General features: G+C 35.7%; 1 protein-coding gene and 2 long non-coding RNA genes across 3 annotated transcripts in view; 1 reads left to right on the top strand and 2 right to left on the bottom strand.

Moving 5' to 3' along the window:
• The window catches only part of LOC127702121 (short transient receptor potential channel 7-like), a 92,194-nt gene that overhangs the window by 51,356 nt on the left and 16,373 nt on the right, over positions 1–24,465 (top strand). The window lies entirely within an intron of this gene.
• LOC127702193 (uncharacterized) lies at positions 7,628–8,502 on the bottom strand. Its single transcript, XR_007982312.1, has 2 exons — positions 8,229–8,502; positions 7,628–7,678 (listed from the first exon to the last, which is right to left on the bottom strand). It is a non-coding gene; the product is annotated as an uncharacterized LOC127702193 (long non-coding RNA).
• On the bottom strand, positions 14,552–15,285 carry LOC127702191 (uncharacterized). The gene is made up of 2 exons (XR_007982310.1): positions 15,153–15,285; positions 14,552–14,602 (listed from the first exon to the last, which is right to left on the bottom strand). It is a non-coding gene; the product is annotated as an uncharacterized LOC127702191 (long non-coding RNA).

The following is a 24,465-nucleotide window of genomic DNA, read 5'->3' as shown; positions in this document are numbered from 1 at the left end:
GCACTCCGAGGCGGGTGGGGAGCAAGAAGGCGAACTGTGGTTTATTTCTATCAAAAGTACCGCTAACGTCGACGCTAGGGGCCGTCTTGACCTTGTTGTAGGGTATGAATGATTCGTTCATTGTTGAAGACCCTACACCAACTGTCAAGATGAAGAACAGGAATAAAAACCCTGTTCATTGATATTTTTTTATTTTTTCTATGTATTGTGTGCGATTTTGTCCCATGTTCATTTACTCCGTATCCTTTTATTTTCTACTGATTCTAGAGCTTGTCTCTAGTGATGTGTGGAGGCAGTAGAACGTTTCCCCGTGCTTGAGGTGTATGCTCTTATAGTATTTACAGTTATGGTGTGTTTGTTCATGTGAAATTTTCACATATTAATACACCGTCAAAAATTCATATTTTGCTATTTGATATTTTCTCAATTTCTTCAAAATACTGGTCTGGTCATCTGTATGGTATATTGCCCTTTCATACTATTTTAAACTGCTATGTTTTCTTACATATATTTCTATGTGCCCCGTGCTGTCTATCATTTGTTGTTTAGTTTTATATGTATTGTCTATCATTTGTTGTTTCAAACGTATTGGTCTTTTGTTTGGCAATTTATGACAAATATATGTTGAAAAACCTCGCCCGTTATTATAAACTATGTACATGTAATTCATTGACCGCTCCCGACATGTGTAACTTCAAAGCATATTTCAGGGGCGATCGAGTTCTTTCAAAATTACTGCACTTTTCTTGTATCCCTGGAGCTTTCGACTGGAGAACCGTCGTACACAAGCATCGCACAAGTTGGCACTCCGAGGCGGGTGTGGAGCAAGAAGCGAACTGTGGTTTATTTTTATCAATAGTACCGCTTAAGTCGACGATAGGGGCCGTCTTGACCTTGTTGTAGGGTATGAATGATTCGTTCATTGTTGAAGACCCTACATCAACTGTCAAGATGAAGAACGGGAATAAAAGCCCTGTTCATTGATATTTTTTTATTTTTTCTATGTACTGTGTGCGATTTTGTCCCATGTACAATTACTCCATATCCTTTTATTTTCTATTATCAACGTCATGGTCGTGAATGAATGCACTAGTGCAGATTACATCATTCATATACTCATAGTGTAACGTTTATGTTTGACGACAATTGGGTCGGGATTGTAAACTAGTTTTCATGTTGTTTGTTCTTTCAATAAAGTTTGAGTTCTGCAGACATATCTTTTTGTCGTAGCCTAGCTTTTGTTGATATCTGCGATTTGTGGTGGCAATTAGGACCAAAGAAGTGCTTTATTCATTCATCACAATATCGTATATTTTGATAACTATTAACGTGTATTTTTTTTACGATAAAACAAGTCATATGATAATATAGTAAAAGAAATAACTCTGTCAAAAAGTTCTTGGAAATTTATAAAACCAGCACGACATACCAGTTTCTCCGTGATCAATGGATATAGAATATGGAGAAAATTGTGAAAATATCTTTTTTTTTTCAGTCAACATTTCACTTATGACCGCAACAATCGCAGTCGAGATACGCGGAAGCCTTAGAGAATTTTGAAAAATATTCAATTCTGCAATGAACCTTAGATATTTTATTGTATGATTTTACACCTATACTAAATTTGAGCTTAACGGAAATGCAACTTTTTATGTTAACTTCTAAAATCCATTGAAATATTTACTTTGCAGTATGATACTTCCGTGCTCAAAAAAAGAAATAAAATAGATAAAACAATTAATTGTGATCTTCACAAACTTTGAATAACAGAAGCTTAATTAGAATGACACTTTTATTAGTCATTAATCCCCCATTTTCAGCTCGTAACGCACTGAGATGGGGCATATAAGATAGCAGTAATAAAAATATATATCAATGCAATACTAAAACTACTAATTAAGCAAATTTAAATCGCCATAGATCCTTATCATTGTCATACTAAAATCTCATAAAAGTACTGAAACCGAAAAATAAACACCCCTTTTTCTGTTTTTGTTTTTTTTGTGTTTTTTTTTTCTTCAATTTTTTAAATATATATTCTTTAATATTTGACTTATTTCTTAGATTTAATGTTTTCTTACTCTTATCCATACGATTTTACAATAACAGTGGTTTATATAAGGTGCCCAACTGTTCTTATTGACACAATAGAGCGGCATCATGTTATTCTTTATTCTGCGTTAATGTTTGTGTTTTGTTTCCGTCTGGCCCGTATACACGGATGTCATTCAGTTTAAAAGAAAAATTATCGTAAAAGAATACCTAACGGTGGTCAAGTATTGCGATTGGATCGTGAAATTTCTGGTATAGGATCGTGAAGGAAATCTTATCGAAAAGTCTTCAAGACATATCCAAGGTCAATTACTAATCTAATTTAATGAATTATACAGACGAATTTGCAAAAAATAAAACTGTCTGTCAAAAAGGTTCAACATAATGATCAGTATGTGAGAAAAATCAAGCCTTAAAAGTACATCGTTTTAACATAACAGTTTTACAAAAGGCAGATTGCTCGACATTTCAATGACATTAAATATGTAAACAAACAAGTTGTTTTTCATAATTCAAATGACTAAACAACTTTTCTTTGTAAAATATCATTCCATTTTGATGATTCAAATGGTTTTTAATAGATATATAAGAAGATGTGGTATGAGTGCCAATGAGACAACTCTCCATCCAAGCCAAAATTTATAAAAGTAAACCATTATAGGTCACAGTAGTTTAAAGCTACTTTGTGTTAGCATAATAAGAAATTTAGCAAAAATTGAGATATTTACAAAATATTGATTTTTTGGATTGTGAAAGATGGCGTACCGCTTTTTGAAGATCGTGAAAAGGATCGTGAAAGATCTAATTCTACGAAAACATTCAAATCATTATTTAATTATAGGATAACTTATATTTTTAATTGGTATAGCAAATATTGGATTTGCATGACTCATTCCGGTTCTCTTTTGTTGGTGAATAGGGCTGTAATCATTCAATGCTTTTTTATCTGATAATCTTATAATACCACACCGACTTTAGGTGCCTTATAGCAATATCAGTATATTTGTCCGTTCTCTATAAGTTTTGATTTCTTATACAAATTTAAGATTGAGAATAGAACTTAATCGGCTGAATTACAGTTCAAGCGTGGCACCATGCACTATCGAGGTACGTGAATTGGTAATTTCCCCACCAAGTTGGGTACAATGCGTACACATGCATATAGCAGTGGCGGATCCAGAGGGGGGCGTAGAGGGTGTACGCCCCCCCCCCCTTGCTTGCACTTTTTTTTTTTTTTTGTAAAATAATTAATCAGACTAGACTTCGTGAACTTTGCCATTTCCCGTGTATTTCATTTTTATGCGACAATTCTTCACTTATAAAGATATTTTTCGCTCGTATTTACTGTAATATATTACTGATTATGTCAAAGTCATGTGGTTCACTACGGTGGAGTTGACCAGTGCGTCGAAAAAAAAACGTCACTCAGTCATTTTGAAATTCAAATTTCAGTAACACATTACTTAGGCTGAGGATGATAAGCATGACACCTTCAAAGCGACAAAGGATTGAGCAAGAACGTATTGACTTCTATTTCACAATTCCACCAAACAGAAAGTAATACTCTATTACACTCTCATGAAAAAAAATCCACAGCAGTATTATTTACCTTCGAAAACATGTTTTAACCCCACACGCGCCAACCTATTAATAACATAGCTGAATAATGATCCTCGGTCAGTAAGCTCTAGATAGATTTAAAGTCTAAGGTACGGAACATTTGATTTGAGGGGACAGTCTGAGATATGAGAGAAAAAATTCTGACCCTGATTTTTGCCTTAAACAAAACTTCTGGCCGTATCAAGATTGAAAACAATAATCTTGTCCATTTTTTTGCTATTAGAAACAAACATTTCCAACAGAATTATTTAGCATTAAATGAACATGATGAATAACTAGAGGCTCTCAAGAGCCTGTGTCGCTCACCTGACTCTACTTTGGTTTTAGAAATCATGTAAAGATAGATAAAAATCATAACAGATACCCAAATAATGATTGAGGCCAAATTTTGATTAATATTGGTCCCGTTATTTAATAAAATATCATGGTGGCCATCTTGAACAGTAAATCGGCAACAAAGTAGCAACACTTGGTCAGCACTTCATAAGGAACATTCATGCCATGTTTGGTTTCATTCCATTCAGTGGTACTCTAAAAGAAGACATTTGTATGTATTTCCCATAGGGTCCTATGTTAAACTAAGCCCCCCCCCCTAGCGGCCATCTTGGATGATGGATCGACTGCAAAGTAACAACACTTGGTCAGCAACTCATAAGGAACATTCATGCCATGTTTGGTTCAATTCCATTCAGTGGTTCTCTAAAAGAAGACAATTGTATGTATTTCCCATAGGGTCCTATGTTAAACTAAGTCCCCGCTGTCGGCCATCTTGGATGATGGATCGGCTGCAAAGTAACAACACTTGGTCAACATCTCATGAGGAACATTCATGCCATGTTTGGTTCCATTCCTATCATTGGTTCTCTAAAAGAGGACATTTTTATGTATTTCCCAAAGGGTCCTATGTAAAACTAAGTCCCCCGCTGGCGGCCATCTTGGATGATGGATCGGCTACAAAGTAACAACACTTGGTCAGCATCTCATAAGGAACATTCATGCCATGTTTGGTTTCATTCCATTCAGTGGTTCTCTAAAAGAAGACATTTGTATGTATTTCCCATAGGTCCTTTGTTAAACTAAATCCCCTGCTGTCGGCCATCTTGGATGATGGACCGACTGCAAAGTAACAACACTTGGTCAGCACCTCATAAGGAACATTCATGCCATGTTTGGTTTCATTCCATTCAGTGGTTCTCTAAAAGAAGACATTTGTATGTATTTCCCATAGGGTCCTATGTTAAACTAAGTCCCCCGCTGGCGGCCATCTTGGATGATGGATCGGCTACAAAGTAACAACACTTGGTGAGCACATCATAAGGAACATTCATGCCATGTTTGGTTTCATTCCATTCAGTGGTTCTCTAAAAGATGACATTTGTATGCATTTCCCATAGGGTCCTATGTTAAACTAAGTCACCCGCTGGCGGCCATCTTGGATGATGGATCGGCTACAAAGTAACAACACTTGGTCAGCACCTCATAAGGAACATTCATGCCATGTTTGGTTTTATTCCATTTAGTGGTTCTCTAAAAGAAGTCATTTGTATGCATTTCCCATAGGGTCCTATGTTAAACTAAGTCCCCCGCTGGCGGCCATCTTGGATGATGGATCGGCTACAAAGTAACAACACTTGGTAAGCACCTCATAAGGAACATTCATGCCATGTTTGGTTTCATTCCATTCAGTGGTTCTCTAAAAGAAGTCATTTGTATGCATTTCCCATAGGGTCCTATGTTAAACTAAGTCCCCCGCTTGCGGCCATCTTGGATGATGGATCGGCTACAAAGTAACAACACTTGGTCAGCACCTCATAAGGAACATTCATGCCATGTTTGGTTTCATTCCATTCAGTGGTTCTCTAGAAGAAGTTCAAAATGTAAAAAGTTTACGCCGACGCCGGACGACGACGGACGACGCCGGACGACGGACGACGGACGCCAAGTGATGAGAAAAGCTCACTTGGCCCTTCGGGCCAGGTGAGCTAAAAAACGGGCGTAATTTTTTTGGGGCCGGGGGTTTGCATGTAAATCCCATATCTTACCGGAATGTCTGTTTCGCCGAACTGATATATTGAATACTTTTTTCAAGGCCCGACTGCAACCTGCCTGCTGAGTATGGCCTTTATGTCGCCATGTGTCAACCGTCATTCATAAATTCGTTGTCATTTTAGACTCATTCGTAGCCTTGGGTTGATTTGGAACCCCTCACTTCCCTTGTTGGGTGAAACATTTCAACCAAACATTTGGATAACAATTGCTTGTTTGTCTTTGTTAACTGTGTCGGTCGTATTGTAAATGTCATTGAATAGCCCGGCGTATATCTTGTTTACAACAAGAAATCTGTGAAGTTATGCTAACTAAACATACAACAAACGAGTATTTTCCATGTCCATTTTTTACTGACAAGTCCCACATCAAATATATTAGTACATAGCCGTTTGGATCCAATCATTTTATAATAGACAATAAATGGGGAGAATACGGCATCAAAAATGTCCAACCTTTAACTACTAGTATAAAATATACATGCCCCACGTCAGGAACCGTTTAAAAAGTGCATTTTACACTTATTTTATGTTTTTTAGCCAAAAAAAGGTCCAAAATATTTTTCGCCTAGCTTCGCTCGGCAAACTTAACATAATTCGCCCCCCCCCCCCCTTTCCAAAATCCTGGATCCGCCCCTGTATAGTTCAAGGGCCGATACATTAAGCATTATAGATACATATATTCTTTTACTTTTCGAAAATTTTCGCTCCTGAAGGTTCTTTCATCATGTAAATCTACTTATCTTCACACGTTTTAAGTTATTTTAATAACTTTTAAGGAAAAGTGTTGAAATAAAAAAACAAAAAATAGTTACACGCTTCAACTAGTTGCAAGTTTATCAATTGGTAAGAGAAATATTTTTCTCTTATTATTAAGTCTGGTCCGGTGCGGAACGTTTGCACTTTAATTTTTAGGGCATTTGCGCTTTTTTAAAAAGGACATCTGCGCTTTTTCATTAGGACATTTGTGCTTTATCAACATAACATAAAAAAAAAAACACAAAAAAACACAAAATATTCATATATTTATATACAGCTAAAAGCATCAACCTCTCACCATCATACTTGTGTCAGATGAAAACGACAACGCTCCGGGAGGATGGATGCGAGTAAATTCCTTTTAATAAACATGACTCTTTCTAAAAGTGAACATGTACAGCGGGTGATTTAAAAATACAATTTCGGTCTTCATAAAATTGAATTAAGCTTAGATAAACTATGATGAAATTGAGAATGAAAATGGGGAATGTGTCAAAGAGACAACAAACCGACCAAAGAGCAAAACACAGCCGAAGGTCACCCATGGGTCTTCAACACAGCGAGAAAATCCTACACCCGGCGGGCTTTAGCTGACCCCTAAACAAAATGTGTACTAGTTCAATGAAAATGAACGTCACAACAAACTCCAAAACATATAAATGAACTAAAATTAAAAAAAAAACATACAAGACTAACAAAGGCTAGAGGCTCCTGACTTGGGACAGACGCACAAATGCGGCAAGGTTAAACATGTTTTGTGAGATCTCAACCCTCCTCTTTACCTCTAGTACATTTCCTCGGACTATTCATGCAACAGACTGGACACAATAGGAATATAGTTTCAAATTCTAAATCCACTACTAAAATAATTAGAAAGCTAATTGAAAATTTTCGCTCAAAATTCAAATGTTCCATCTATAAAAGTTTCGTTTTCTCTATCGTTTACCAAGAAACTATATTTTTTTTTATAATACTAGACCATACCCGCGACATCGCGGGTCCGTGACTGAAATAAAGAACCTACGCCTTATTTTTAGCCTGGATTTTTAGAATTCGTATTGTCATTTGGTAAAGTCACGCTGATTATAAGGTGCACAGTTATTCCTTGTATAATGACGAAGTTCAGGTATGATTATTGTACTGATAAGTCGTTGAGAGATCAACAGTTTATTGGTATACAGACCCCCGGAGAGGGTGAAAAACTGAAAGTACAAACTAACAATCATAAGCATACTATTAAGGCAACACTTATACAATAAATGTCAAATAGTAGTACATTCACAAAGAAAATGGTTATACAGTTCAATACAAGTAACTCTTGTACACTACACTTCGAAATACAACATAAATATATCAGAAAAAGATTGCACACACGTATCTAAATATGCAAGAAGATTGAAAGGTTGCATTTGTCATTGACTGTACTCTTCATACCACGCACGATATAAAATTTACACACGTTAAGACTGTGCGGGACTGTATTTCTAGAAAATTCGAGCGTGACCCTTGTCTACATCAATAAAACACAAAAATAAATCCGAACATGTGGGATTGACAAATAATGAATGGAATTTAAGGGGGAAATGCATACATAAAAAATACAAACAGTACTGTATATTCACAGCGGCAATATTTACTCATGTCGTGTGTAACTGAACACCAATAATCAAATATGAAGTTGCATAAAATGTATAATTAAACAATATGCACAACGATATAAAAAATGAGCACAAATATAAAAGGTTAACTTACTCTAGTGGTGGATAAAACTTCCAAGTAGAAAAACAACGTGTTTCAGTTTTGACAATAATCGAGGGATTGATGAGACTGGGGAATGAAATGATAAGAAAGGGACGACATGGTCAATTCGGCACTTAGTCAAAACAGTACACTCCTCCTCTGATTTCTTTATGAAATCACTACATTTTCAAAATTAAAAGATAATGTCATATGACAAATTAACATGTGTTTCCCTAACAATGTTATACTAATTGTTCGTGTATTAAATGTGATTGAATAAAACACAATGTCAATATTATAGTCAGTCAGCTTCAAGGAGGGTAACCAATTCGGTAATTGGTCTGAAATAAGTTGTGCGCTTTCCGTCTTTGACTATGGCGACTTCCACTTTACGAATTTTGCCATCCGAGCTTTGAAATACCCTGTCCACAAGTCCTACGGGCCATGAATTACGTGGCGCACCTGATCTTTCATGAGAATTAAGTCACCAACTTGTAGATTACGACGGTCAGTTTGCCACTTTGTACGAATCTGAAGTTCATGAAGATATTCGGATTTCCATCTACGCCAAAACTCTTCTGCTAATCCTTGTGCGCATTTCCATTGAGCTTTCAACATATCCTTTGGACCGAATAAAGGAAACGGTTTCACGTCTGGTGAAGTTTTCATCGTAAGAAGTGACGACGGACTCAAAATACTGGGACACTCTGGATCAGTCGAAACTGGTAGTAACGGTCTATTGTTTATGATGGCCATAACTTCAGCCATGAGAGTAACAAGCACTTCGTGTGTAATTGTCCTACTTTTGTTTTCCAATAACAAGCCGTCGAGTATCCGACGAGAAACACCGATAAGTCTCTCCCATGAGCCGCCCATATGATGTGCATATGGTGGATTGAATTTCCAGGTAGTTCCGGATTTCAGTAAGAATTCCTTGATTGGTCCTTTTTCGACAAATTCAGGGTCAATATTGAGCTCTGATGTTGCTCCAATGAAATTAGTTCCTCGATCAGAACGAAATTGTATGATGGGACCTCTAACTGCAATTACGCGTCTCATAGCGTTGATGAAAGACGAGGTTGACATGTCTTCTATCACTTCGATATGCACAGCGCGTGTGGTCATGCATGTAAACAGTAACGCCCAACGTTTCTGGTTGGCTGAGCCTCCTCTAGTTTTACGAAATACGACGGACCATGGACCGAATGTGTCCACGCCGACATAAGAGAATGGTGGACATGGGCTAAGTCGATCTGTTGGGAGATCGGACATTTGTTGCCATTCAAGTTTTCCTCTGAGCTTCTTACAAATTATGCACTTGTTGATGAGAGTTGAAATAGAACGTTTTGCACTAATAATCCAATAGCCTCCGGCACGGATGGCCCCTTCCGTCAACTGTCGGCCTTGATGGTGTATACTTTCATGAAAATGATGAATAATAAGTGACGAAACATGGTGGTTCTTTGGAAGGATCACAGGATGGTGCGACATGTCTAATGAATCATTTACAGGAGCGTGTTTGAGCCTTCCTCCTACTCGTACGAGTCCATCTGAACCTAGTATAGGAGACAGCTGAGCCAACTGGCTTTTTGATGTTATGCTTTTACCTTCTTGAAGCAACTTAATCTCGTGGGAAAAGGCATCCTGCTGAACTGAACGTAGTATTAAGTTTTCAGAGTCTCTTAGCAGATCGGGCGAAATAACTCCGTCTTGGTGCAGTTTCTTACGAATTACCGATTTTATAAAGGCAATGCTTCTAACGAGACGTGTCCATTGAGAAAACCTGTCGAATCTACTACATCCTAATGAAGTTTCATTGCATTCGATTTGGAGTTCTGTTTTCTTACAGCTAACTGATGGACGAATTTCTTTGTCATTTTCTGGATCTACTAGTAAGTGATCGTGTTCATCCTGTTTGTTGTTAGTCAAGAGCATGTCGGGGCCCTTTATCCAAAGGCTCTCTGGAAGATCTATCGTGCTGATGGACCTAGTAGCCAAATCAGCTGGGTTTTCATTGGTAGACACATGAGACCACTGATTAGGTTGACATGAAGAACGAATTCGACTGACTCTGTTACCAACATATATGTAGAAGCGTCTTGTTTCGTTTGTCAGATATCCAAGTACTACACGACTGTCTGTATAATAATAAAAATCATCTGGGTTGATTTCTAATTGATCTCGAATAATGTCGGAAAGCTCTGCTGCTAAGACTGCAGCACACAGTTCCAGACGGGGGATTGTGTGTCCGTGAGACGGGGCAACTTTGGCTTTCCCGAAAAGAAAGCTAATGTTAACAGTGTTTGCACTATACAATTTAATATATGCGACAGCTGCGATTGCATCTTTAGAAGCGTCTGAGAATATGTGAACCTCCCGTTTAACACTATTGGCGAATGAAGGTCCATTGTACTTTCTAGATATACACAAATTTTCAAGTTCGCTCAATGAATGTACCCACGATTCCCATTGCTGATTCAGTAATTCTGGAAGTGGATCATCCCAATCAATATTAGATGAAGATGAGAGCATTTTACGCATGAGTAATTTGCCTCTAATGATAACTGGTGCAGCAAAGCCAATTGGGTCATACAGACTGTTGATTGTTGAAAGAACTCCGCGGCGTGTAAATGGCTTGATGTTGGAAGACACACTAAAGGTAAACTCGTCCAGTTCTGTGTCCCATGAGAGACCTAAGCTTCTCTGCATCGGGAGATCTGCCGATCCAAGGTCAAGGTCCTTGAGATTTTTGGCAAGGTCATCTGAATGAAATGCTTCTAGCACTAACCTGCTGTTAGATGCAACTTTATGCAATCTAAGTCTACCGTTTTCGTATAAAGTTTTCTTAGTTCTTTGAACAAGATCAATAACTCCCTCTGGAGTTGCACAAGAGGTAAGTCCATCATCTACGTAAAAGTCGTTGCTAACAAAGTCTTTCACATCAAGTTCAGCGCGTTGGACAGTTCGTCTCAGACCATACGTAGCCACTGCTGGGGACGGACTGTTTCCGAAGACGTGTACTAACATCTGATATTCTGTAAGTGGTTTTTCAAAATCGTTGTCCTTGTGCCACAGGAAGCGCAAGAAACGTCTATGTTCATCTATGACTCTGAAGTTATGAAACATTTGTTCGATATCAACGGTAACGGCGTAAGCCTCTTTCCTAAAACGGAGTAATATTCCAAGAAGGCTGTTATAAATGTCTGGACCTTTCAACAAGACGTCGTTCAAAGATAGTCCATGATGTTTTGCAGAAGAGTCAAAAACTACTCTTACACTCTCTGATTTCCTCGGATGATACACTGCGAACATAGGCAAGTACCAGCACTCAGTACCTGGCGATAGTTTGGGTGCTATCTGGGCATGTTCTCGATCAAACAGTTTCTGCATAAAATCTAACACTTGTGTGCGCTTTACGGAGTTGCAACGTAAATTCATATCAAACGATTTAGCTCTACGCTCTGCAATTTGTTTGTTGTTTTCTAAAGAAGGTTTGTTGGGTTTAAAAGGTAGTGGAGCGATCCAGTGTCCATCATCTTGTTTGAAGAATCCCGATGACATTATATTCAAAAAGGTTTGATCCTCTATTGACACACCTTCCTTTTCGTCTAGTTTAGTCTTGTCGAAGATTGGGTCTAGTTTAACTGACATCTCGCTATCACACGGAGACAATAAAGTAGGTCGTCCGTTGCCTAGGATTACAGTTCTGTTTACATTAACTACTTTTTGTCCATGAAATCTACCAAGACATACATTGCCTACAATAACCCATCCTAAAGGTAAACGCTGTGCATACGGTACTTCGTCAGCTCCTACACGGTGTTCAATAACATGGTGTGCTCTAATAAGGTCACGGCCTATTAACATCTGTATTTCAGACTGATTGTCAATGTCAGGAATACAACTTGCTATGTCCATCATGTGCAGATAACTTGAAGCTACAACAGATGAGGGTATTTCCTCCCGATTGTTTGGAATGTCATTACATTCGATTATTTCAGGTACGTTAAGACAGAATGATCCGTCAAGCGATGCTAACACGTATCCGGGAGCTCTTTGTCCACTAGTAACAAACCTTCCTGCACAAGAAGCAAGTACATATTCGGTTTCAGTGTCGTTTTCTCGGAAGAAGTACAAGAAATCTGACGTTGCTAAAGTCCTGTTACTTTGGTCATCGATCACACAGTAAACAGTTTTGAAATGATCTGGTCTATCAGAGTGATATACTTTGGCGAGTACTATCTTAGCACATGATTTACTGGTATTGTGTATCGAGTCACATATTTTGGTGCATTTGCTGCTAATCTGTTCCTTAGAATTCTCCTCCTCGTGCTTTTTCTGGGGTTCGGCTGTAATATCTACATGTAAGGCTGACGGATGGTCACGAGAACAACACACACTGCATTTGACATCCTCTTTACACTTGTCACGGAAATGTCTCTTAGGTCCGCAACACTTGAAACACAAACCTTTCTGCTTAATTAAATCAAGTCTCTCTGACAATGGTTTAGCACGGAAACCACGGCACGTGTTAAGTGTATGATTAGTTCCATGGAGGGGACACACGTCCTCATTTTGCTTCTGAATAGGTGGTCTATTAACACTGTGTCCAATGTCGGTTTTAATGCTTGAAACTTGCGCAGGACTTCGAAAACGATTTTGTACTCTCGTTTGTCTAGATGTGGTCGGTTTGGTGTCTTGATTGTCATATAAAAATCCAGGGTCATTACGCACTTTAGCAATGTTTTGCAAGAATGGCACAAAGAAGGAGAATGGCGGATATGCTCCATGGTTTTTTGATTTATAACCATTGGCAGTAGTAGTCCATTTTTCTTGAATACTGTAAGGTAATCTGGTTACAAAACGATTCACACCTAGAGACGAATCAAAGTAAGCGAATGTGGTGGCAAACTTTTCATCTTTGCGAATAGACTCGATCTCAGCAGCTAAGTCCGCTAACTCGTAGAGTTCCTTTCGGTTATTGTTTGAAAGTTTCGGGAAGTTAACTATACGTGAGTGAAGTGACGACTCTATCATCTCTGGACTACCGAATCTAGCATCTAAGCGTTCCCATATAAGCCGCACTGCAGTATCCGGATTATTGGCATTAGTACATCTAATGTTCTGAGCATGCTGTTTTGAGCTTGGTCCCAAATACTTTATTAGAAGGTCCAACTGTTCCAAAGGATTTGTATCTAACTCGGTCATTATGTGTTGAAAACTAATTTTCCAAGATGAGTAATGTGAAGGTTGGTCATCAAATGATATGAGCCTAGATGTAATCAAGTCTTTCTTTACCATAAACTTGGCCAATTCTTGTGCTTCGTTCCTCTGGGTCGGAACAAAAGGTCGTGCTATTGGATTCAATGGTCCTAAAGAATGAACAGGAATGTTAACACTGTTTGCTTGAAAGTCATTTTCGGTCAAATGAGAAGCATGCTGTGAGCGCTGTTGCTCCACAAATTCTACTGTACGTCGTTCTGTAATGTTATGTGTATCTGGTACTTTAGAACTACGGTACTTTCTTTCAGATATCCTGTCTACATCGGCATACTGAACTACCGGATTAGCAATTATTGGTGGTTCATAACTTTCACCATAGTCATTAGGATCATAATTCAAAGCCTTCTTAACGGCTTGCAATCCCGACTCAGCTTCGTCGACTTCTCGCTTCATAGAGAGGACGTTTCTCTCTGCTTTGAGTGTAGCTTCGCGGTGCAACAGTTCTGCCTCCTCTTTGGCATATTTAAGTCGTGTCTTTGCGGTTTCCAGTTTCACAGTTTGTTTAAGAATCTCTGATTGAGCACTAAGTGACGAGTTTCTTGTTGACCCAGTATGACGGGAACTATGATGGGAGCTACGACTTTTAAGAGTTCGTTCACTATCTTGTTTGGATCTACTAGGTAGCAATTCACTAAGATGTTGTTTGACGACGGATATTTTGGCCTTTAACGCATAGAATGACACTTTAAATGATGCATGCTCGATTTCACTTACTTTTGTCCTATATGATTTTAAGAAATCAAAATATGTGTTAGCTTCTTTTTCAAACTTTTCTGATAGTTTTGAAATTTCATCTCTGTACGTCGACGCTGTGGAGAGGTCCACCACTGGATTATCTTCTACGTCTAGTATAATAGCGTCGATATCTCTCTTAATAGTTCTAATAATGTATTGATGTCGTTCATTGGACTGTTGGAAAAGGTGATCTCCATCAGATGTAAGTGTTCTAGAAGTTCTTAACTCTCTTTCAGAAACGGATTCTGACTGTGACATGTTGAATCTATCTTGGGTTTATGTCTATAATGTAGATTTTTCACTGTACTGATAAGTCGTTGAGAGATCAACAGTTTATTGGTATACAGACCCCCGGAGAGGGTGAAAAACTGAAAGTACAAAATAACAATCATAAGCATACTATTAAGGCAACACTTATACAATAAATGTCAAATAGTAGTACATTCACAAAGAAAATGGTTATACAGTTCAATACAAGTAACTCTTGTACACTACACTTCGAAATACAACATAAATATATCAGAAAAAGATTGCACACACGTATCTAAATATGCAAGAAGATTGAAAGGTTGCATTTGTCATTGACTGTACTCTTCATACCACGCACGATATAAAATTTACACACGTTAAGACTGTGCGGGACTGTATTTCTAGAAAATTCGAGCGTGACCCTTGTCTACATCAATAAAACACAAAAATAAATCCGAACATGTGGGATTGACAAATAATGAATGGAATTTAAGGGGGAAATGCATACATAAAAAATACAAACAGTACTGTATATTCACAGCGGCAATATTTACTCATGTCGTGTGTAACTGAACACCAATAATCAAATATGAAGTTGCATAAAATGTATAATTAAACAATATGCACAACGATATAAAAAATGAGCACAAATATAAAAGGTTAACTTACTCTAGTGGTGGATAAAACTTCCAAGTAGAAAAACAACGTGTTTCAGTTTTGACAATAATCGAGGGATTGATGAGACTGGGGAATGAAATGATAAGAAAGGGACGACATGGTCAATTCGGCACTTAGTCAAAACAGTACAATTATTACCCGCCTTTATAGCAAATCCTGAATCATTGACACCGTTTGGTTGTGCGCCTGAAAAAGGCGGAACGTACAGATAAGGTAACAGGGATCAGGTAATTTTGTGACATATACTATTGGATTCTACCCGGAACTTGTTAATTATTATGTGGAAAACAAAAGGGCCTGGAATGCTGTAATTTTTTCAAATAAAATGTATGGTTTCGAGTAACTAAGATGAGTGCGTGCTTATGTGAATATATAGAAAACCTTTAAATTTGGGTGTCTGTCCAGCATGGAGATTTTAAAATTTATAAATGCATTGCAAATAAGGCAAAAATTGTGATGCTCTGATACAAATCTAATCCTCACCTTCAGAATCCTGCTAATAGCAGACAAGAATTTTAGGCAAAAATCAAGAGATAAATGATGTTCAATGAATTACAGCCTTGTCCGCACCTATCCTTACCATCGAAATCTCAAGATATTTTGTTTACATAAAACTGAATTTTTTTCCCCACTTTGATTGGATGCCGTCAAGTGAGGAGACCACAATTTCGACTTCTGATTGGACCCATATGTGAAGGAAATCCCCAACCTGTGTATGCAACTACTTACTTATGTAATATAATAGCCTAGAATTTACATTCATTTATTTTTTCAGTCCACATGATGCAATTATATACCTCATTGTATATTGCTTAACTATAACAAAATTTCTGCGTGGGACACATGTTCTGGTACACCAAAACTGGTACATGCCACCAAAGTTAAATTCTGCGGGCAGTACGTCGACTGAGCATGCGCGAAAGCGTATAAGACACGAATCAATAACGGTCTCCGAATTTGGATATGTTCTCAAAAATTGGCGTTTTCTGTGGAAAAAAAGATTGTTTCAAAGACAAATTTAGGAAGTAAAAATACTATATTTATAGGTCATATCACAAATACTTCCGACTTTGTATGGTTTAGAGGAGTTGCGCCTCAATGAAATCGGTCTCTTCCATTAGTAGTATAGATGTCTGGTTTACCCGAATAATTTTTTTCTGATTTTGTCGTTTGTTCGGAAGAACTTTCAAAGAATACGTGAACATCTTTCTATGACTTTGGTAAATTTCCTAAAGATTACAGGTAAACTATTATAGGTAAAAAAGCGCAAACGTCTTGTGTCCGTCTAGTCACGCCCTGTCTTTCACGATCAAGATAATGCGTTGCCCTGTCTTTCACGATCAATTTTGATGAAAAAGCAACAAAATTCACTGTTTTCAAAAACAAAATGAACGGTTTCAAGGGGAAAACACTTTTTATTTTACTGTACTATCTGACACACCAAAGATCCAGTTTCAAATATATCATTATATATTGGAATGTGACCATTTAATATAGGTACAAAACGTGTTTTGATCTTAATGAATCACATAGACTTGTGTTGCGCCTTTTGTGTTTTCTCATATAATACTGCATATTTTCTTTATCTTATTGCACAGTATTATTAAGAATCATTTTGACAGACACAATTTTTTTTCGGATTTGTTCCGCGTTTTGAAAGTACAGCAGATTTTTCATAGATTTTGAAGTAGAATTACAAATAATTTGATTCACGATCCGATCGCAATGCTTGACCACCGTTAGATATTTTTCACGATCATTTTTCTCAATATACCGAATGACAGTCGTGGTATAGGTGAAATAAGCAAATAAAGTTATTATTCATTTCCCAAATTAATCTCGGTGCAAGTATTTTAAGTTAATTTTATTAAAAAGACACACACACAAACCTATATACACACAAATGTCATTATAAAGGTGTGGGGAAAATTTCCCTCGTATATGTTACTAACAGTGTCAAAATCAGAAAGTTGTTAAAACCTATTCAAATATTTATATTAGGAGTCTATTTCATAAACTTGAATATACATAATTATTGAAATTATTTTTAGTGTTACATGAATGCTGCTGGTGAAGACAATATTGCACATTTTTCGTTTTTTTTGTGTTTTTTTTTTTGAAATTTTGCATAAAAAATATCGTTAACAAAAAATTAATAAATTTGCATCTGAAAGACCATATAGAATTACCGTCCAAATAATTTTTGGCTTGGTTAAATACGATATTCCAATCTTTTAATAACAACGCAAAACTATCAATATTACTGTTTTGGTGCATCTTTAGGCATTTACAATTTGGTCATATTTTCGCAAAATACGCCAACAATTTGTTAAAATCTATAAATGTGAATCTATAATATAGCGAATTATAGTATATATTTGAGGACATTTAGAAAATAGTCCTTGTGTGAAAATAATGAACTAACGGATAAACGAGCAACGGCATACATACCATTACGAGTTATAGAGCGTATAGAAAGTTACCACATACCTATACAAGATTTAAAACAAACTGAAGATGGACATATAGGAAAAGTGCGGACGCATATATAGACATGGCATAATAATGAGTAAGAAATTACTACAAGGACATTTGAATAAACTGAAGGAAACCAACGAGTTATAAAAAGCTATCTTGTCGTTAATGTAGCAAAATTTATGACTGATTTACAAGCTTCTGAAATAAGTGGAAGCATTTAAAATGCCTTGATCAAAGGTTTAACCGTTGATCAAGAAACTGTTCGATAAATTATGCTTATAAAAGAACATTAAAGTGCTAGGGGAAAACGCATATGAAGGAGATTGAAATTGAATGGTAGAATGAACTTTAATATTGGACCAAGTATTATAAGATAAGTGCTTTTCTTCTACTAGGTTTTTGTTTTTACACCCGTCAAATACATATTATGGTATAACATAGTACGTCCGTCCGTTCGTCGACATTTAGTATCATCACTCAAATTTATGTGAACTTATCAAGAAACTGTTCGATAAGTTATGCTTATAAAAGAATCTTAAAGTGCTAAAAACGCATAAGAAGGAGATTGAAATTGAATGGTAGAATGAACTTTAATACTGGACCTTATATTATATGATTAGTGTTTTACTTCTGCTATTTTTTTTTTACACCCGTCAATACATATTATGGTATAACATAGTACGTCTGTCCGTTCGTCATTATTTAGTATCATCACAGAAATTTATGAGAACCGATCATAATGTAAATACTAATTAAATTTTAACACATTAGGATTGACGGAAGCGAACCCACTATCGATTTATAAATTTTTGGCTGTATTCATATTGCTCCAGAGTAACCGTACCCCAACCGGTAGATTAGTTTAAACAGTATTTATTAATGAAAAATTATAACAATGAAGTACTTACAATTTTACATAAAATTCAGATATGGGATTCGGAAACAAGTTTGTAAAAACTTTAATGAATCCGTCTCCTGAACAAAATACATCTATTTAACAAACAATGTGACTAGCCAACAGTACATTCAGTTTAAGGTAACATATGATAAATTTTAATAAATATCCCCCCAAAAAAACAAAACTAAAAACAACGAAGCAGTTAAATAGTCACTGGAACCACCACACATGTCTGATTATAGTCGATTACGGACAGTCCACTCGATTTGACATTATACTATATATAACTAATAAAACAAGTCTAAATTGAAAACAACGTTCAAACCTATGATTGCGTTGGATAAAAACCGCAATTTTTATACGTGTGCATGCAAAACAAATTTCTTGGTAGAGGGGTCTAAATACAGCACAAACAACATTTTCCAAAAGACCAAATGAGTGAAAAAGTATATTTTAACAAAACGCATTTGATTAGGAAGTCGAACAACTGATGTTCTTAAACCCTGTTAACTGCCATTGGTGATTGCCAAATAAACGGATCACAAGAATAAAACATATACAAGGTCAACTTCCAAAACGTTTGTTTTATTTATATATTAAGAAATTTTATGAAATATTTGCCTTTTGTCCTCATCAGACTTTAAACTGTCCCCATATAAGATAATCTTAAGGTTAATATAAGAGACTGTCACGTTATTGATAGTATACCTTCGAATTTCATTATAATTTGGACATTTGAAGATGTAATGAGACATTATATACAGTAAAAACAACCATACCTTCTTAGAACCAAATTTCTTAAATAAACTTTATGTCGTTACCTCCTCAGAACCAACCGTTATTCACAATAAAAACAACAACATCTGGTCAGAACTAAATTTTCTAAGTAAACTTTATGTCGGTACCTCCTCAGAACCAACCGTTATTCACAATAAAAACAACAACATCTGGTCAGAACTAAATTTTCTAAGTAAACTTTATGTCGGTACCTCCTCAGAACCAACCGTTAATTTACAGTAAAAACAACAATACCTTGTCAGAACTAAATTTTCGAAGTAAACTGAGTGTCGGTACCTCCTCAGAACCAACCGTTAATTTACAGTAAAAACAACAATACCTTGTCAGAACTAAATTTTCGAAGTAAACTGAGTGTCGGTACCTCCTCAGAACCAACCGTTAATTTACAGTAAAAACAACAATACCTTGTCAGAACTAAATTTTCGAAGTAAACTGAGTGTCGGTACCTCCTCAGAACCAACCGTTATTTACAGTAAAAACAACAATATCTGGTCAGAACTAAATTTTATAAGTACTTTATACTTTATGTTGGTATCTCCTGAGAACCAACCTTCATGTACAGTAAAACAACAATACTTGGCCAGAACTAAATTTTCTTGGTAAACTGAATGTCGGTACCTCCTCAGAACCAACCTTAATTTACAGTAAAAACAATAATCCTTTATTTACATTAAAAACAACAATACCTGGTCAAAACTAAGTTTTATAAGTAAACTTTATGTTGGTACTGCTTCAGAACCAATCTTTATTTAAAGTAAAAACAACAATACCTTGTCAGATACAAATTTCTTAAGTTGATTTTATGTCGGTTACTCCTCAGAACTGATCGTTATTTACAGTAAAAACAAAAACAATACCTGGTCTGAACTAAATTTTCTAAGTAAATTTTATGTTGGTACCTCCTCAGAACCAATCTTTATTTACAGTTAAAACAACCAAATCTTGTCAGAACTACATTTTTAAGTAAACGAAATGTCGGTACCTCCTCAGAACCACCCTTTATGTATAGTAAAAAACAACCATACCTTTTCAGAACTAAATTTCCTAAGTAAACTTTATGTCGGTACCTCCTCAGAACCACCCTTTATGTATAGTAAAAAACAACCATACCTTTTCAGAACTAAATTTCCTAAGTAAACTTTATGTCGGTACCTCCTCAGAACCAATCTTTATTTTCAGGGAAAACAACAATACCTTGTCAATACCAAATTTTCTCGGTAAAGTTTATGTCGGTACCTCCTCAGAACCATCATTAATTTACAGTAAAATCACTAATGCCTTGTCAGAACAAAATTTTAAATGTAACTTTTATGACTGTACATTCTCAGTACCAGCCGATGTATAGAGTTGAAACAACAATACCTTGTCAGAACTAAATTTTCTAAGCAAATTTTATGTTGGTACCTCCTCAGAACCAACCTTTATTTACAATAAAAACAACCATACCTTGTCAGAACTAAATTTCCTAAGTAAAATGACTGTCAGTACCTCCTCACAACCAACCGTTATTTACAGTAAAACAAAAATACCTTACCAGAACCAAATTTTCAAAGTAAACTGAATGTCGATACTTCCTCAGAACCAACCGTTATTTACAGTAAAAACAACAATACCTGGTCAGAACTAAATTTTCTCGGTAAACTTTATGTCGGTACCTCCTCAGAACCAACCTTTATTTACAGTAAAAATAACAATACCTGGTCAGAACTTAATTTTGTCTAAGTAATTTAAATGTCGGTACCTCCTCAGAACCAACCTTTATTTACAGTAAAAACAACAATACCTTGTCAGAACTAAATTTTGTCTAAGTAATTTAAATGTCGGTACCTCCTCAGAACCAACCGTTATTTTCAGTAAAAACAACAATACCTTGTCAGAACTAAATTTTCTAAGTAAACTTAATGTTGGTACCTCTTCAGAACCAATTTCATTTACAGTAAAAACAACAGTACCTTGTCAGAACCAAATTTCTTAAGTAATTTTTATATCGGTACCTCCAGAGAACCATCCGTTATTTACAATAAAAACAACAATACCTTGTCAGAACTAAATTTTCTAAGTAAATTTTATGTTGGTACCTCCCCAGAACCAACCTTTATTTACAATAAAAACAACCATGCCTTGTCAGAACTAAATTTTCTAAGTAAACTGAAGTCGGTACCTCCTCAGAACCAACCTTTATTTACAGTAAAAATTTCAATAATACCTTATCAGAACCAAATTTTCTCAGTTAAGTAAATATCGGTACCTGCTCAGAACCAACCTTTTTTTTTACAGTAAAAACATTAATACCTTGTCAGAACAAAATTTTAAATGCAACTTTTATGGCTGTACATTCTCAGAACCAATCGTTATTTACAGTAAAACAACAATTAATACGTTGTCAGAACCAAATTTTTTATCTAAACTTTATGTTGGTACCTCCTCAGAACCAACCTTTATTTACAGTAAAAACAACCATACCTGGTTAGAACTAAATTTTCTGAGTAAACTGAATGTCGGTACCTCCTCAGAACCAACCGCATTTACAGTAAAAATAACAATACCTGGTCAGAACTAAATTTGTTCTAAGTAATTTAAATGTCGGTACAACCTCAGAACCAACTGTTATTTACAGTAAAAACGACAATACCTTGTCAGAACTAAATTTTCTAAGTAAACTTTATGTTGGTACCTCCTCAAAACCAACCTCATTTACAGTAAAAACAATAATACCTTGTCAGAACCAAATTGTTTAAGTAGTTTTTATGTCGGTACCTCCAGAGAACCATCCGTTATTTACAGTAAAAACAACAATACCTTTCAGAACTAATTTTCTAAGTAAATTTTATGTTGGTATCTCCCCAGAACCAACCTTTATTTATATTAATAACAACCATGCCTTGTCAGAACTAAATTTTCTAAGTAAACTGAATGTCGGTACCTCCTCAGAATCAACCTTTATTTACAGTAAAAACTTCAATACCTTATCAGAACCAAATTTTCTCAGTAAAGTGAATGTCGGTACCTCCTCAGAACTAACTTTTTTTTTTTCACAGTAAAAACATTAATACCTTGTCAGAACCAAATTTTAAATGTAACTTTTATAACTGTACATTCTCAGAACCAGCCGTTTTATACAGTTGAAACAACAATCCCTCCTCAGAACAAATGTTGTAAGTAAACTTCATCTCGGTACCTCCTCAGAACCAACCGTTATTTACAGTGAAACAACAATTAATACATTGTCAGAACCAAATTTTATATCTAAACTTTATGTCGGTACCTCCTGAGAACCAACCTTTTTTACAGTAAAAACAACCATACCTGGTTAGAACTAAATTTTCTGAGTAAACTGAATGTCGGTACCTCCTCAGAACCAACCGTTATTTACAGTCAAACAACAATACCTTGTCAGAACCAAATTTTCTCGGTAAACATTATGTCGGTACCTCCCCAGAACCTACCTTTATTTACAGTAAAAATAACAATACCTGGTGAGAACTTAATTTTGTCTAAGTAATTTAAATGTCGGTACCTCCTCAGAACCAACCGTTATTTACAGTAAAAACAACAATACCTTGTCAGAACTAAATTTTCTAAGTAAACTTAATGTTGGTACCTCTTCAGAACCAACTTCATTTACAGTAAAAACAACAATACCTTGTCAGAACAAAATTTTTTAAGTAATTTTTATGTTGGTACCTCCAGAGAACCATCCGTTATTTACAATAAAAACAACAATACCTTGTCAGAACTAAATTTTCTAAGTAACTGAATGTCGGTACCTCCTCAGAACCAACCTTTAGTTACAGTAAAAACTTCAATACCTTATCAGAACCAAATATCTCAGTTAAGTGAATGTCGGTACCTGCTCAGTACCAACCTTTTTTTTTACCGCAAAAACATTAATACCTTGTCAGAACCAAATTTTAAATGTAACTTTTATGGCTGTACATTCTCAGAACCAATCGTTATTTACAGTAAAACAACAATTAATACGTTGTCAGAACCAAATTTTTTATCTAAACTTTATGTTGGTACCTCCTCAGAACCAACCTTTATTTACAGTAAAAACAATCTGAGTAAACTGAATGTCGGTACCTCCTCAGAACCAACCTTTATTTACAGTAAAAATAAAAATACCTGGTCAGAACTAAATTTTTTCTAAGTAATTTAAATGTCGGTACCTCCTCAGAACCAACTGTTATTTACAGTAAAAACAACAATACCTTATCAGAACTAAATTTTCTAAGTAAACTTTATGTTGGTACCTCATCAGAACCAACCTTTATTTACAGTAAAATAAAACAATACCCTGTCAGAACCAAATTTTTTAACTAATTTTTTTTCGGTACCTCCTCAGAACCAATGGATGACAAATTGTGTCCTGCATTTTTTTTAGTTGTAATCTCTGTCCTGCCTTTTTATTTTTCACTCTATTCGATCCTGATTTTTTTTATTAGTTTATCCTGACATTTTTTACATAAATTGACACCCTGTTCTTTTTTTTTTGTGAAGTTGCTCATCCTCCCTTTTTTTTTACTCAAAACTCTTGTCCTGCCTTTTTTTCTTCAAATTTCATCCTAGCCCCCACCCCCCTCCCCCCATGAAAATCAAATGGTAGCTCCCTAATAATATAAGTCAAATCCAATCTTGATTATTATAAATTGTTACCTCATTATAATCAACCATTTTTTTTTTTACTTATTTTTGAAGTGAAAATTTAGTGGTTGCGATGCTCTTTATTGTCAGTAATCACATACTCATTTTTCAAGTCATGTAATATTTTAATTGTTAAATATACTGATCTTTGATTGCCTTAAAATCCATTTCCTAAAATTAATCAAAAATGGATAGACGCACAAATTTATCGAGAAGCAACTGTTTCCCTTATAACAGCTCTATAATGTGACATAAATGTTTTAATTTGTTTATCTTACAGACTCCATATTCCATATTTAAGAAAACAAGTGTATTAGAAGAAAAATTGTACGTGTAAATTCGGACAAAAATATTTAGAAAGAAAATAAACCAAAGATTAAGAATTAAACCAATTGTATAATATTCATAATTAAGTTTATTGTAGGATACACTATATCTAGCAAATAAAATCAAATTAAAATATGTCTCTCGGGACCAATACATCAT

Source organism: Mytilus californianus, unplaced genomic scaffold (genome assembly GCF_021869535.1).
Source record: "Mytilus californianus isolate M0D057914Y unplaced genomic scaffold, xbMytCali1.0.p SCAF_5, whole genome shotgun sequence".
In the NCBI taxonomy this organism is placed as follows: Eukaryota; Metazoa; Mollusca; class Bivalvia; order Mytilida; family Mytilidae; genus Mytilus; species Mytilus californianus.
This window is presented reverse-complemented; position numbering and strand designations above follow the sequence as displayed.